This window comes from Theropithecus gelada, chromosome 8, assembly GCF_003255815.1.
Source record: "Theropithecus gelada isolate Dixy chromosome 8, Tgel_1.0, whole genome shotgun sequence".
NCBI lineage: Eukaryota > Metazoa > Chordata > Mammalia > Primates > Cercopithecidae > Theropithecus > Theropithecus gelada.
This window is the reverse complement of record NC_037676.1, coordinates 33,568,978-33,582,862: the sequence shown is the minus strand read 5'-3', so window position 1 is coordinate 33,582,862 and position 13,885 is coordinate 33,568,978. Positions and strand designations below refer to the sequence as shown.

Below are 13,885 nucleotides of genomic sequence, written 5' to 3'. Positions count from 1 at the left end.
GGTGGAGTCTACAGAGACAGGCAGGTATCCTTGAGCTGCTGTGAGCTCCACCCAGTTGGAGCTTCCCAGCGGCTTTGTTTACCTACTTAAGCCTCAACAATGGTGGGCGCCCCTCTCCCAGCCTCCCTGCTGCCTTGCGGTTAGGTAACAGACTGCTGTGCTAGCAATGAATGAGGCTCCGTGGGCGTGGGACCCTCCCGGCCAGGTGTGAGATATAATCTCCTGGTGTGCCTGTTTGCTTAAAGCGAAGTATTGGGGTGGGAGTTACCCGATTTTCCAGGTGTTGTGTGTCTCAGTTCCCCTGGCTAGGAAAAGGGATTCCCTTCCCCCTTGCACTTCCCAGGTGAGGCGATGCCTCCCCCTGCTTCAGCTCTTGCTGGTCGGGCTGCAGCAGCTGACCAGCACCGATCGTCCAGCACTCCCTAGTGAGATGACCCCAGTACCTCAGTTGAAAATGCAGAAATCACCCGTCTTCTGTGTCGCTGGCGCTGGGAGTTGGAGACTGGAGCTGTTCCTATCTGGCCATCTTGCTCCGCCCCCCCAAGATTCTTTACTGGTGACCTTAGTACTGAGCATAAAGCTTGGTACTGCAGGAGCACTGCAGCCATATTATTGTCTCTGTGTTTTAACTCTTTGTATTTATTGCCAGCACTGAACAACTGCCAGGTTGTTTCATTCGTTAATTGTTCTACAGTGTTATTGTCGCTATTGCTTTCTATAAACGTATTAATTGTTGAATGTATATAGACCATCTTTCAACAGTTAGTATAAGGTCTTCTTTAGGGGTGAAAGCATGTTTCATACTCCTCTTGAAAGCGACAGTTTTTGGCATAATGCCAAATATTGGCATTGTACTCAACAAAACCTTTTGATTTATCAATTAATGTACTGATTACTTACTATCATTCTTATAAAACCATGGTAGGTAAAATAGAAATACTAATGATGCCTTTGCCTTTTATATGATTGCTGTGAGGATCAAGTCAGGTGTGAGAGGGGAAGTTACTCCACTAATGTTACGAAGACCTATTGGGTCATTAAGAGAAATTCCGTTGAAATTGTTTATTTTACAGGATATGCTTTTTTGCCTCCTGCTTTAGAATTTCATCAAAACAAAGAAAACAAACAAATCCTGAATATACACTGAATGGTTTGACTCTAGTTACAGATTTTTAAAGTTTTGCTCCAAACCTGGGCTGACTCCAATTCTAAAGACAACTGAGCAGGCTAGTTGGGAAATTCTTACATAACTTATAAAATAGAGACCCTAAAGGGTTTTTTCGCATAATAGAATAGAATAGAATAGAATAGAAAAATACTTTTGATGTGTTGTTAGGGTTTAATCCCTTCCTCTTTGTCACCATTAATGAAGAGAATACTCCTCTAAGATCAAAGCAAGGATTTTGACCTGTGTTTCCCAAACGCTGTGCAGTGGTACTCCATACCATGTCATGGCACCTTCCTTTCAATGACATATCTTGTGAAGTTGAGTTTGTAGCAGGTTTGATAAAAAGCAAATATGGGATGAAAATTGGAGTGGAACAGGAAATGAAGATGGCTGTATGCAATCTGATTCTAAGGTTTGAGAAGTCGTGCAGTGCCTAACAGTGCTCACATGCCAACCCCAAATAGAGTAGTGCCCCCTTATCCATAGGAAATATATTTCAAGACCCCCGATGGATGCCTGAAACCATGGACAGTATGAAACCATACACATACTGTGTTTTTTCCTATACATACACATCTCTAATAAACTTTAATTTATAAGTTAGGCACTGCAAGTCATTAGAAACAGTAACTAATGATAAGTTAGAACAATTATAACAACATACTGTAATGCAAATTATGTGAATGTTTTCTCCTCCTCTTTCTCTCAAAATACTGTAATGTTTTCAGATCACAGTTGATGGCGTTAACTGAAACTGCGAAAGTGTAACTGTGGATAAGAGGCAACTACAGTTTTGGGGATAAGAACGAAATAAGAATATATTTTTATTTTATGTGTATTATATTTTCAGAGTGCTAATAAGTTGTTAAGACATAAATACTTGCTAAAGTGTTTGGATCTACTTTAATAAACTGAACCGTTAGGTCTTCATTTTTGCCCAAGTGTGCTGTAAAAAATTATTGAGACATTGTGAGCACTGAGGATCAAGAAAGATTGGGAGCTACTCACTTAGTGCAATGAAGTATGTTTGATTTTCCGTAAACCAAATCTTCTATATCTGCTTAATTTTTATGTCAATTCCTTTACACTCCTATGACAGTTTTAAGAGATTTTTTTTGTACAATCTGTCTAAGTAAAATACATTTTTCTCATAGGGCACCCAGGAGAGGTTCTGATATATGAGTGTCACCTTTTGGATTAAGTCACTTCACCACTGTTGGCCTTGATCTCTCCACATCTATGAAATAATTTGATATTATGTGATATCCCCAGTCTCTTTACAATCTAGAATTTGATATTCCCACTCTGTTTACAATCTAGAATTCCGTAATACTATAAACTTGGAAGATTCTGAAAATATCATTAGAAGGCCATCAGATGGTGGAATCAAGAGAATTCTTCACCCACTGTTAATTAAAGAGAGAATTCATATTCTGTCTGGAAGCAATGGCCTACAATTTTGACATCTGATATTCTGCACTGATGTGGGCATTGTCCAAAGTAAAGGGTACCAGAGAAAGACCCTGGATAAATAGGTGTCAACGCTCATGGTACATGAGACAGGAATGTCTGAGCATTGTGGAGCAGGCAATTCTTCAGACTTTATAATTTTGCTTAGGTCTTGGAGTTGGAGGAAGGATGATGTAGAAGAAAACATGCTACCTTGTTTTTGATAGCAATGTACTTAGAACTCAGTCCTGTTCTTTCAAATGTCCAAAAACTCATGTCATATGTGTAAAGAAAGTTCACAACTATTTTATTTTGCTCCTCTACAGGGAGGTTGATAATGTAGCTAAATTGTGAATACAGGCAGAATCATCTCGCTGGATATTTATGGTGATATAAGGGTCCCTGACATAACTTTTCTAATATTGCAATAGCTGCTTTTATATATAAATAACTCTTAATTACAGCTTAAGAATACTTTTATCATCCTGTTGATGTTCTTTCAAGCACTATCAAATGCTTTTGCAGTAGATTTAAAAACAAAAACAAAACTCAGCCTATTTGCAGTTTACATTTTCTTTACATCCATCACCCACTTTTGCTTTTCTATGCTGTGAGTAGTGCTCTCATGCCTTCTCTGTGTGTTATCTTAGTATCTGTCACTTCCTCAACACTTTTATCCTTTTTGTCTTCATCATGTTGGTTCCTCTGTGGCTGAACTTGATTTTTCTTTTTTTTAATTCAGGATGCGGTTTCTCTCTGATGTTTTTCTCGCAGTACTTTTATAATCTGTAATGCATTTATTGTTCTTTGCAGAACCTTGTCGTTGCCATGTTCATTTGTTTTTCCAATAATCTTTATTAGATATTTTACTTTGTATTTTTTCAAGTCTTTTAAATCCCTTCTTATGCAAATTCTATTTTTTATTTAACTCTCTTAACTTGCCTTGTCTCTGATCTTCCTTTGACAACTTTATTACAGTTTCTTTCATCATCTTTACTCTTTCTTATGTCTTTGTAATATGATCCTCCCACTTTCCTTTTACTGTTTCTATGATTCCACTCCTATGTTCCCTTTCCCATTCTTGGCCTTATAATTTAAAATAATTCATTATCTTACCTCATCTTTTTGTCTCTCCCCCTTCCTTTGTTTGGAATTGGTCCTTTACAAAAGAATTGTTTACCCAGAATGGCTTTTTTAGTTGTTTAAAGGAGGACCAAACTGATATTGCCAAATACCTAAAGCTTTACAAAAATCAAGGTCTGAGAGATGACAAATTGAGGGTCAGGTCTGAAGGGCAGCTATATGACTTGAAAGAAGAGGTTTAACTCAGGTGAAATTATATCATTTTGTAGGTTATATGTGCCATTTACATTCCATAGTTTCCTAAATAAGCCGTCCAAAATACAGGTGATTTCTAGTTTCTTGGCATTTTTTAAATTTTTATCTTGCTCTGTTGCTCTGGCCGAAGTGCAGTGGAGCAATGATACCTCATTGCAGCCTTGAACCCCTGGGCTCAACCTTCTGAGGAGCCGGATTACAGCCCAGCTAATGTTTCCTACTTTGTATAGATGGGGTCACTATGTTGCCCAGACTGGTAACTCTTGACCTCAAGCCATCCTACCACCTCAGGCTCTCACCCCCGCACCTCAACCTCCCAATTATCTGAGAACCCAGCAGGTTCCTGGCATATTTTATTTTCTCTCTCACCATTAGAAACTAAAGTCCAAGTTTCTAAGTTAACATAAAGCCTATAATTAGAGTAAAGAAAGTCTTCTCCAACCTCTGAGCTAACTTGGGATGGGGAAAAAATATAGTAGACAACTTGTTACGTTTCTTTTTTCCTTTTTAAAAATATTTGCTTTTAAAGCTTGGCTGCTTCTTCAGAATGGAGTAAAATAAAAATAAAGCTGGGCCAGGTGTGCTGGCTCATGTCTGTAATCCCAGCATTTTGGGAGGCTGAGGCAGGAGGATCACCTGAGGTCAGAAGTTCAAGACCAGCCTGGCCAACATGGTGAAACCCCGTCTCTACTAAAAATACAAAAAGTAGCCAGGCGTGGTGGCATGTGCCTGTAATCCCAGCTACTAGGGAGGCTGAGGCAGGAGTATTGCTTAAACCCAGGAGGCAGAAATTGAAGTGAGCTGAGATTGCATCATTGTACTTCAGCCTGGGTGACAGAGCAAGACTCCATCTCAAAAATAAATAAAGAAAGCTAATTAATCCCTTCCTGCAATATGATGGTCCCAGAAGAAGGCCTAATTGTTTGATAGTAATTGATTAGTGAGTATTCTCCTAGTAAGGCATTATCAGTGCCCTTGCTATTTCTAGGTGATAAATATCAATTTAGTATACTGCTCTCTAGGATAAGAGGCTCAGCAGAGTGCTAGGCTCAGGAACTTATCCAGCTGCTATTGGATATGAGCATTCGGTAGAAAGCATAGCAAATCTTGGCTGCTGGTAGTAAGGTAGCTACTGCTGAGTCTTCCCTCAAAGTAAATGGCACGTTAGGCAGAGCATCGTGTTATGAGTCTGATAACCTGAATCCCTGCCTGAGTTACTGACCTGGGGCTGTAGTTTGACACCTGTCATTTCTCTCTCTCCTTCTAAGTTTGCTCATGCAGAAGATGAATTGGTTGCACTCAGTGAAGTCTAAAAATTCCTTTCAGCTCCTTCTCCTTTGTCATAATGTTTCAAGTTCCATCATTAAACATTGATTTCTTCTGGTTTCTAAGGCTTTTAGGTTTTCAAGGATTGCCATTAAAATGCGAACCTGAGGGGAAGAATAACATATTAGAGTGTTTTTAGCCCATATATTTGAGGAGGTTTTGACTGATCTCTTAAGGGGCAGGCCATTTGGGAATAAGGCATGGGTGATCCACCAGGACAAAGGGGGCTAGGAGGATCAGGGAGGGACAAAAATGGGGTGACAGAGGAGACAACAGACATAAAGAATAACTAAATGCTAGTTTCTCTTACGTACATTTTATCAATTCCTGCAGAAAACCTGGGATTTAGTCATTGCCATATCCATATTTCATATGAAAAACTGAACTTCAAAGACCGAACATGACACATGTGCAGTTACTTGGAGAAGCAGAGATAGCATGGGAACCCAGGCTGTAGGATGCCAGGGTCTATGCCCATGTTCTTCCCACTACAGCCAGCTACTTTTTGCTTATTGTTGTTTACAATGTTACCTAGAGTGAGTTCTGCAGAAATAAAGCACTTCACCTAGATTGTCACATTCAGTCCTCATCAGTGGATACCATTATTGTTTCCAGCTTTCCAGAGGAAGACCCTGAAGTTTAAAAGTTTAGTAGTCTGAACAACAACACATAGCTCATATCTCAGGGACAGATATAATAGGTATATACATGGCAAAAATTTTTTGGAACTTTTGACAAAGACCTTAACGCACACTGTATTGAATCACTACTGCTAAAACAAACAAACAAACAAACAAACAAAAACCACAACCTTTTCTTTCCCTCTCTTTGTCTTTTCTATCATATTAGTCATTTCTAATAATCTGAAGTTTTAAGAAATCGATCCCCTTTCCCATCTTTACTTTTCATCAGAAAACTATTTCCTGTGGGCCTCTTTCAATTCAAACTGCCTCACTCTTGGATCTGAAAGTCAGGTTATACAACCTGGTTTATTCTTTTTAATAAATTCAGAATTTCAAGAGGCACTTTTTCAAGTGTTATATGTCATAATTAATTGCCACAAATACTTCTTGTTGAATAGCTAAGCCATTTCTGGAGTCAAATTTTATAAAATTTGTCTTCTTTCAATATTACTAGATGGCGTTGCACAAATTATGTCATCTCTCTAAGACCAATTTTCTATAACTATAAAAGAAAGGAGTTGTACCAGAGAGTCTGTAAGATGACTTGCAGCTCCCAAATGGTGTGCTTCTTACCATGCCAAAGCCTTCACTAATTTATCTGAAAAACATTGAGAGCACAGAGTGTGTCAAGTGCTGTATAACGCATTGTAAATGTGATCATTAGGTAGCCCTGTGTCAAGGAGGTGAGAATCTGCTGGAGAGCTCACTGCGGTAGAATTACAACACTGATTTATGTTTGCATGCTGCTTACATATATTTAACTCATGTTTTCTATGTAATTTCCCTTGTGTCTCACACTATCCACCCCATAACAACATGCATTTCTACTCTTCTTCCTTACCACCATCAATGGTTCCATTCTCAATCTGCCAAGATTTCAGGCTCCCCCAGCTTTCTCTTCCATACATAAAATCATCGATAGAGGTAGAGTTAATAAATATATATATTTGTTAGAGTTAATAACATATATATGTAGAGTTAGTAATACACACACACACACACACACACACACACACACACACACACACACACAGGCTGAAGTGCAGTTGTGCAATCCCAGTTCACTGCAGCCTTGATTTCCTGGGCTCAAGTGATCCTCCCACCTCAACCGTAGCTAGGACTGCAGGTACATACCACTACACCTGGCTAATTTTTAAAATTTTTTGTAGAGATGGGGGGGATCTTTCAATGTTACCCAAACTAATCTCAAACTCCTGGGCTTAAGCAATCCTCCAATGGCCTCTCAAAGTGCTGGGATTACAGGCATGAGCCACGGGACTCAATTAAATTTTATTTCTTATTATATTTAGAGTGTTTAAAGAAGTATAGATATAATAGAGGTTTTAGGCTGGGAGGAGATAAGCTAGGGAAAAGTAATAGGCAATGGACATAGTGATGAAAGGGATGCTTTAGTGTGAAGGATATACCCATTAAAAGTCTTCAGCCCACCCCAGTTTTTTCTGGGCCTATCACACTTTTGAGCTGTTTTAGTCTGAGTCATAAATTGGGATACAGTTGTCAGCTAGTTTAGAAATCTATTAACGTCTTGATGTTTGTATAGTTTGTTATTCCTTCATGGACCATTTCTCCACTTAGCTTTCTGGATGCATCCTCTCTTGACTCTTCTCTCTCCTTCTTTGTTCCTTAGCAGCCTCCTTTGCTAGATTCTCCTTCTATTGTTAGAGGGTTTCATGCCTTAGAATTTGCTGATAATCCTAAATTCACCTTCCACCACCATCCTTCCTAAACTTCACATTCATATATCCAACTACTGACTCAACATCACTAGCTGGGTGCTTAAAAGGCATCTCAAAATAGTGTATCAAAAACTCAACCTCTGATGTCGCCTCATACTCATCCTTCACTAGTCTTTCCTGTATTGGTTATAATCTCTTCATTCTAATGACTTGGATCCAAAATCTGGACGTCATCCTTGCTTCTTTATTTTTCCCCTTTACTTAGCACACCAAATCTATCAGTAAGCCTTGTTGTCTCTACCTTCAAATTATATCCTGGAAATAATATACTCCTACCTCCACCTCTACCACCCTAATCCAAACCATCCACATTTGTATCATAGACCAAAGCAGTAGTCTTCTAAGTACTTTGTCTGTTGGAAGCTTTTTTTCTATTTTTCTCATTACAGCCACAGCAATCTTTTAAAAGTCTACTTTTTTTTTTTTTGAAACAGAGTCTCACTCTATCGCCCAGCCTGGAGTGCAATGGTGCGATCTTGACTCGCTGCAACCTCCACCTTCCGGGTTCATGCAATTCTCCTGCCTCAGCCTCCTGAGTAGCTGGGATTACAGGGACACACCACCACACCCGGCTGATTTTTGCATTTTTAGTAGAGATGGGATTTCTCCATGTTGGTCAGGCTGGTCTCGAACTCCTGTCCTCAAGTGATCTGTTTGCCTCAGCCTCTCAAAGTGCTGGGATTACATGCATGAGCCACTGTTCTTGGCCTGAAAATTTAACATTTAATAGACTGTGAAACCTCTTACTTGAAATCCAACATTTTCCCAAAATATGAACTCCCTACCATAGCCTTCAAGGCAATGCATAATCTTGCCCCATACACCTTTTCTTTTCTTTTTTTAAAATTTTTTTAATTATTATTATACTTTAAGTTCTAAGGTACATGTGCATAATCTAGAACTAGATGTACCATATGACCCAGCCATCCCACTACTGGGTATATACCCAAAGGATTATAAATCATGCTGCTATAAAGACACATGCACACGTATGTTTATTGCGGCACTATTCACAATAGCAAAGACTTGGAATCAACCCATACACCTTTTCTATCTCATCTTATGATTCTTCCTGGCTTGCTTCACTGACATTACAGGTCCTTTTACTGCTCTTCCTGGTATACATCATCTCATTGTGATTTTGTATGACAACTTGGCCAGGCTATAGTCTTCACACATTTACTCAAACAACATTTCAGGTGTTGTTGTGAAGGTATTTTGTAGATGTGATTAACATCTACAATCAGTTGGGTTTAAGTAAGGGCTATTAGCCTTGATAATCTGTGTGGGCCTGATTCAATCCGATAAAAGGCTTCAAGGGCAGAGCTGAGGTTTCTGTAAGAAGAGGAAATTCCACTTGTAAACTACAGTCAACTCCCACCAGAGAGTTTCCTGATGGTCTTCCTTACAGATTCCAGACTCACCTAGCCAGGCCCTAATGCAAGCCAATTCCTTGGAATATATCTCTCTCTGTCTCTCTCTGTCTCTCTCTCTATATATATATATGTGTATATATATATATACACAAACACACACATACATACACATACTAATAATCAGTGCTATGAGAAACAGAGCAATATTATATATAGGTTTTATGTGTAATTATATGTATAACACCTATGTAAAATATTATTCTATTTACATATTGCACTCTCTCTATATATATGTGTGTGTGTGTGTGTGTATAATGGTGCAAGCCAATTCCTTGCAAGAAATCAATCTCTATTCACATTTCATACACACACACACACACACACGTGTATACACATATATACACATATGTGTGTGTATGAAATGTGAATGATAGAGAGAGTGATTGATTTCTTTCAAGGAATTGGCTTGCACCATTTTCATATATATATACACACACACACATATATAGAGAGAGCGAGCGCAATATGTAAATAGAACACTAATATAAATAGGTTTTATATATATATTATTATATATATAAAACCTATTTATAATATTGCTCTGTTTCTCATAGCACTCTGATTGATGTGCCCATACACTTCATTCTTCTCTCACAGCTTTTGCTTTTGCTGTTCCCTGTTCCTGGAATACTTTCTTCCAAATATTTGCTTGGCTCATGCTCTTACATGATTCAAGTCTTTGATCAGTTGGCCCTTCCTCAGAAGGGCCTTCTTTAAAAGTGACCCAAGTGACTCCGTATCAGTCATATTTTCTTCCCCTCACTGCTTTATTTTATAACATTTACCACTATATGAAACTATGCGCTTGGTCATTGTCTCTCCTATTCCCCAAGACTAAGCTCCATGATGGGGTGCGTTTCATCTGTCTTGTTCACTGCCATATCTCCAACCTCTAGATCAGTACGAAGTCCAGGAATGCATAGTATATCTTTGTTGAATAGTGAGGAAATGGGACACTGTATTGATTTATTGGAGTTTAGAGGGTGGTCTTCAGAGGGAGAAAATGGCTTAAAAAATAGAATGAAAACTATAAAAAGCTTTTTATATCTGCCAAATTTTCAATCTTAGCATTCCTTCTTTCTAAAAATAATTTTTAAAAATCCAGACTTATTATCTGCACTTCTCTTTCCCATGTTATTCTATACCTGATAATTTTCTTTTATTTATCAAAAATTTACTTAGAACCTAGTAGGTACTAGGAACGATTAGACAAGCCAAAAACAACCAATCAGAAGGGAGAATTTCTCAAAGGAAGGACTTGTAAGCTAAGATGTGATACCAACTAAGCAAAGAGTAGGGGAAATGAACAGGGTAGAGAAAAGTGCATGCATAGTGGCCTGGAAATGAGAAAGAGCATACTGTCTGAGGAAATAAAAGAAGATCAGGTTGGCCAGGTGTGATGGCTCATGCCTGTAACCCCCCAGCAATTTGAGAGTCCGAGGCGGGCAGATCACGAGGTCAGGAGTTCAAGACCAGCCAGTTCGAGACTAGCCTGGCCAACATGGTGAAACCTCGTGTCTACTAAATGTACAAAAATTAGCTGGGCGTGGTGGCACACGCCAGTAATCCCAGCTACTCAGGAGACTGAGGCAGGAGAATTGCTTGAACTCGGAGGGCGGAGGTTACAGTGAGCTGAGATCATGCCACTGCACTCCTGCCTGGGCGACAGAGCAAGACTCCGTCTCGGGGGTGGGGAAAAAAAAGAAGAAGATCAGGTGATCAGGTTGACTAAAGTACAGTTTTTGAGAGAATGTATGTGAGTGCATTAAGAGGGTAGATAAATCTGGAGAGGTGTTAGAGCATGAAGCTCCTTTCAGCTTAGTTACTAGTTTTTAATTCCGTCTGTGGAAGATGAGAGTATAACAGCAGCACTAAGTAAGACTAATATGTCACCTTTGTGATTCAGTAAGACATTTTCAATACAAGAGCAGAAAGAGCAGCGTCACAAGGAGTTTTTGCATTTATGGTTGCTTCTCCTTAAACCTCTGAAACTTACGGGTTTCGCTAAAAACTTTGTTCATGCATAACCTCAGGTTAATGAAAACAAACAACAGCACAACCTATCTACCAACAACCAACAGAAATAAAGATAGAAGACTTATTTCATCCTGTTAGATTCAACATCTCCAAAATTTATCCTGGATGGAGATAGAGTAGCACATTTATGTATGAAATGTGAATAGGGTTTGGAATTAGAATGCTTCAGACCCTAGCTCTGCCTTGTGTTGGCAGAATTCCTTAACTTTCTGAAGTCTCCTACAGGTCATGCATTAAATGAAGCTACTGAGAATACCTTATTCCACAGGAAAATTGTGTGAATTAATGTATGGTGAGTTACCTGGTGAAATATAAAACTCTGGTTAAATGAGTTATAGTCATCTTTGCCTCATGAGTTCACAAGGGATTTGACATCAAATAACCAGCTTATCATTAGAAGTTATTGCTGTGGGATGGGTGGAGTGGATTTAATGTAATCACACATGGAGTCTTATAGCGCTCTGAAGATGGAGGGTCTATGCAGGAAGAATAGAACCTGCCAAACGAGGATAAAATACTACTCATCACCTCAGGAGGCATTGATTATGTTGATCCTACAGACAGAACATTACTGTCATAGGGAACACAGAAAAGACACTGCTTATTCATGTTACGGGGGAGAGAGATACAACACTCCATGGCCATTTCCAGTATTTGGGGGGTTATATTAAAGAAACGAACTCCTTTCATTCAAATCAATGAAAAAAGGCTTGGAACTTAAGAAATTCATCTTGAGCCAATGCATAAAAACTCTTTGGGAGAGACTTTGATTCAAGACACTGACTCACTGGTACAGAGGTAAAAAGAAAGTCCGACAAATGAGAATTCAGACTATGCTTCCCTTTGTAACCCTGATTGAGCGGCTATGGGTTTCCTGGTAACAAGGATCTGTAGGGTGACTTAAAACAAAGAAAATTTTTAAAAGATCAGGATTATCTTTACTTTTTATTTTTCTTTCTAGATACCATTTTTGAATGAGAGATTATTATTTATTATTCAAAAATAAGATCAACTTTATGCAATCAATCATACAGTAAAGAATCCCTCCAGAAAGAGGAGCTAGAGACACATTGGGGCTTAAGAAAATATATATTTTTAAGAAGGTGGCAGATACACGGGTGTACACATACGGAAAAATGAACCAAGCTGTGCATTTAAGATTTGTATACTTGACATCACTAGAGAATAATGTGAAAACAAGATCACTCTGTCCAGAAATTAAATATGTAGCTAGTTTGGCTTGTTAGAACATACCTATTATAGCCAAGATTCTGGTGCTCAGGTAAGTTAAACCGAGTAAAATATCTCTCCTCTGGCCAGGCATGCTGGCTCACACCTGTAATCCCAGCACTTTGGGAGGCCAAGGCGGGCGGATCACAAGGTCAGGAGATTGAGACCATCCTGGCTAACACGGTGAAATCCCATCTCTACTAAAAATACAAAAACTTAGCTGGGCGTAGTGGTGGGCGCCCGTAGTTCCAGCTACTCGGGAGGCTGAGGCAGGAGAATGGCATGAACCCGGGAGGCAGAGCTTGCAGTGATCCCAGATTGCGCCATTGCACTCCAGCCTGGGCTACAGAGTGAGACTTTGCCTCAAAAAAAAAAAAAAAAAAAAAAAATTCTCTTCTCCAACACCCATGTCAGCGCTACAGGGCTCCTGCTGTAGAAGCCTATTTCTGTTTGCATGTGCAACATATTACTCCATAAACATGAGAAAAAGACCTGATATAGCCACAAGAGTAATTTCTTTCCATCTGGCCCTGCCGAGGCTTTCAGCATTTATAAAGAGCTGAAAGCAGTTTGTTTTAGCATCTCATAAAGCCCCTTCCTTTAACCAAGGGCCAGCTTTCTACTTCTTTGATGATAATGGCTCTTATTAGAGAATGCACGGTTGTGTTTGTGGCTAAGTTGCTACTATATACACCTTCAAAGGCCAGAAAGCACAGGCAGTCTCTGGGATCCTTGCATCTCGGTGCAAAGTCCTTCACACTCTATTGGTAGGTGGCCCTCCTTCCTAGAAATTCTTTCTCTCTCTTCAGCTCTGCTGAGACTTGCTCAAGGCCAGGGCATTGAGTGGTGTGTACTAATGACATATTGGATGTAGGGTGAAGACAAGAAGGTGGAATGGCAAAGAAGATGAACTAAGTTCCAAAATACTGACTTTAATTGCTTTTGCCTGTTAAAATAGAGTCATGTAGAAGGACAGCTAGGGGAGAAATATACAAAGCATTATATGTTGCTGAGACCATCCCAGAAGCTGCTAATAGTGGAATCTTTCATGATTCAAATTATTTTCAATTATTCTATAAACTCTTCAAATTATAACTTTACATTGCCTAAGTGTTTCTTGGTGTTTTATCATGATAACGACTAGCATTTATACTCTACCTGTAACACCAATAGGTCTGTGGGTAGTTCCAGAATGGTACATAAATTCTAATACATAAACTAATTAGAGAAATCCCCTCTGTTTCAATCAGATCTAGAGAAGGAATAAAAATGTATAGTAAATGTGTCAAATTTAATATACTTGCATAAATATGATATAATACCAATACTCATAACAGAGTGCTTGAAAAAAATGTAATGCCCCTTCCTATGGATGTACATGGACTTTTCAGGAATTATCTGGTGGCAGATGTAGAAGTCACCTCAGAGGAAACGCATGAGGTTTAGTTGAGTTCAGATGTA

General features: G+C 39.0%; 1 long non-coding RNA gene across 1 annotated transcript in view; it reads right to left on the bottom strand.

Moving 5' to 3' along the window:
* LOC112629732 overlaps positions 1-13,294 on the bottom strand; it is a 50,116-nt gene extending 36,822 nt beyond the window's left edge. Inside the window, exons 1-2 of the long non-coding RNA XR_003120747.1 lie at positions 13,119-13,294; positions 5,178-5,385 (exon numbers count right to left, since the gene is read on the bottom strand). This is a non-coding gene — a long non-coding RNA (uncharacterized LOC112629732). The remainder of the gene's footprint in view (positions 1-5,177; positions 5,386-13,118) is intronic.
* Between the last annotated feature and the right edge of the window lie 591 nt (positions 13,295-13,885).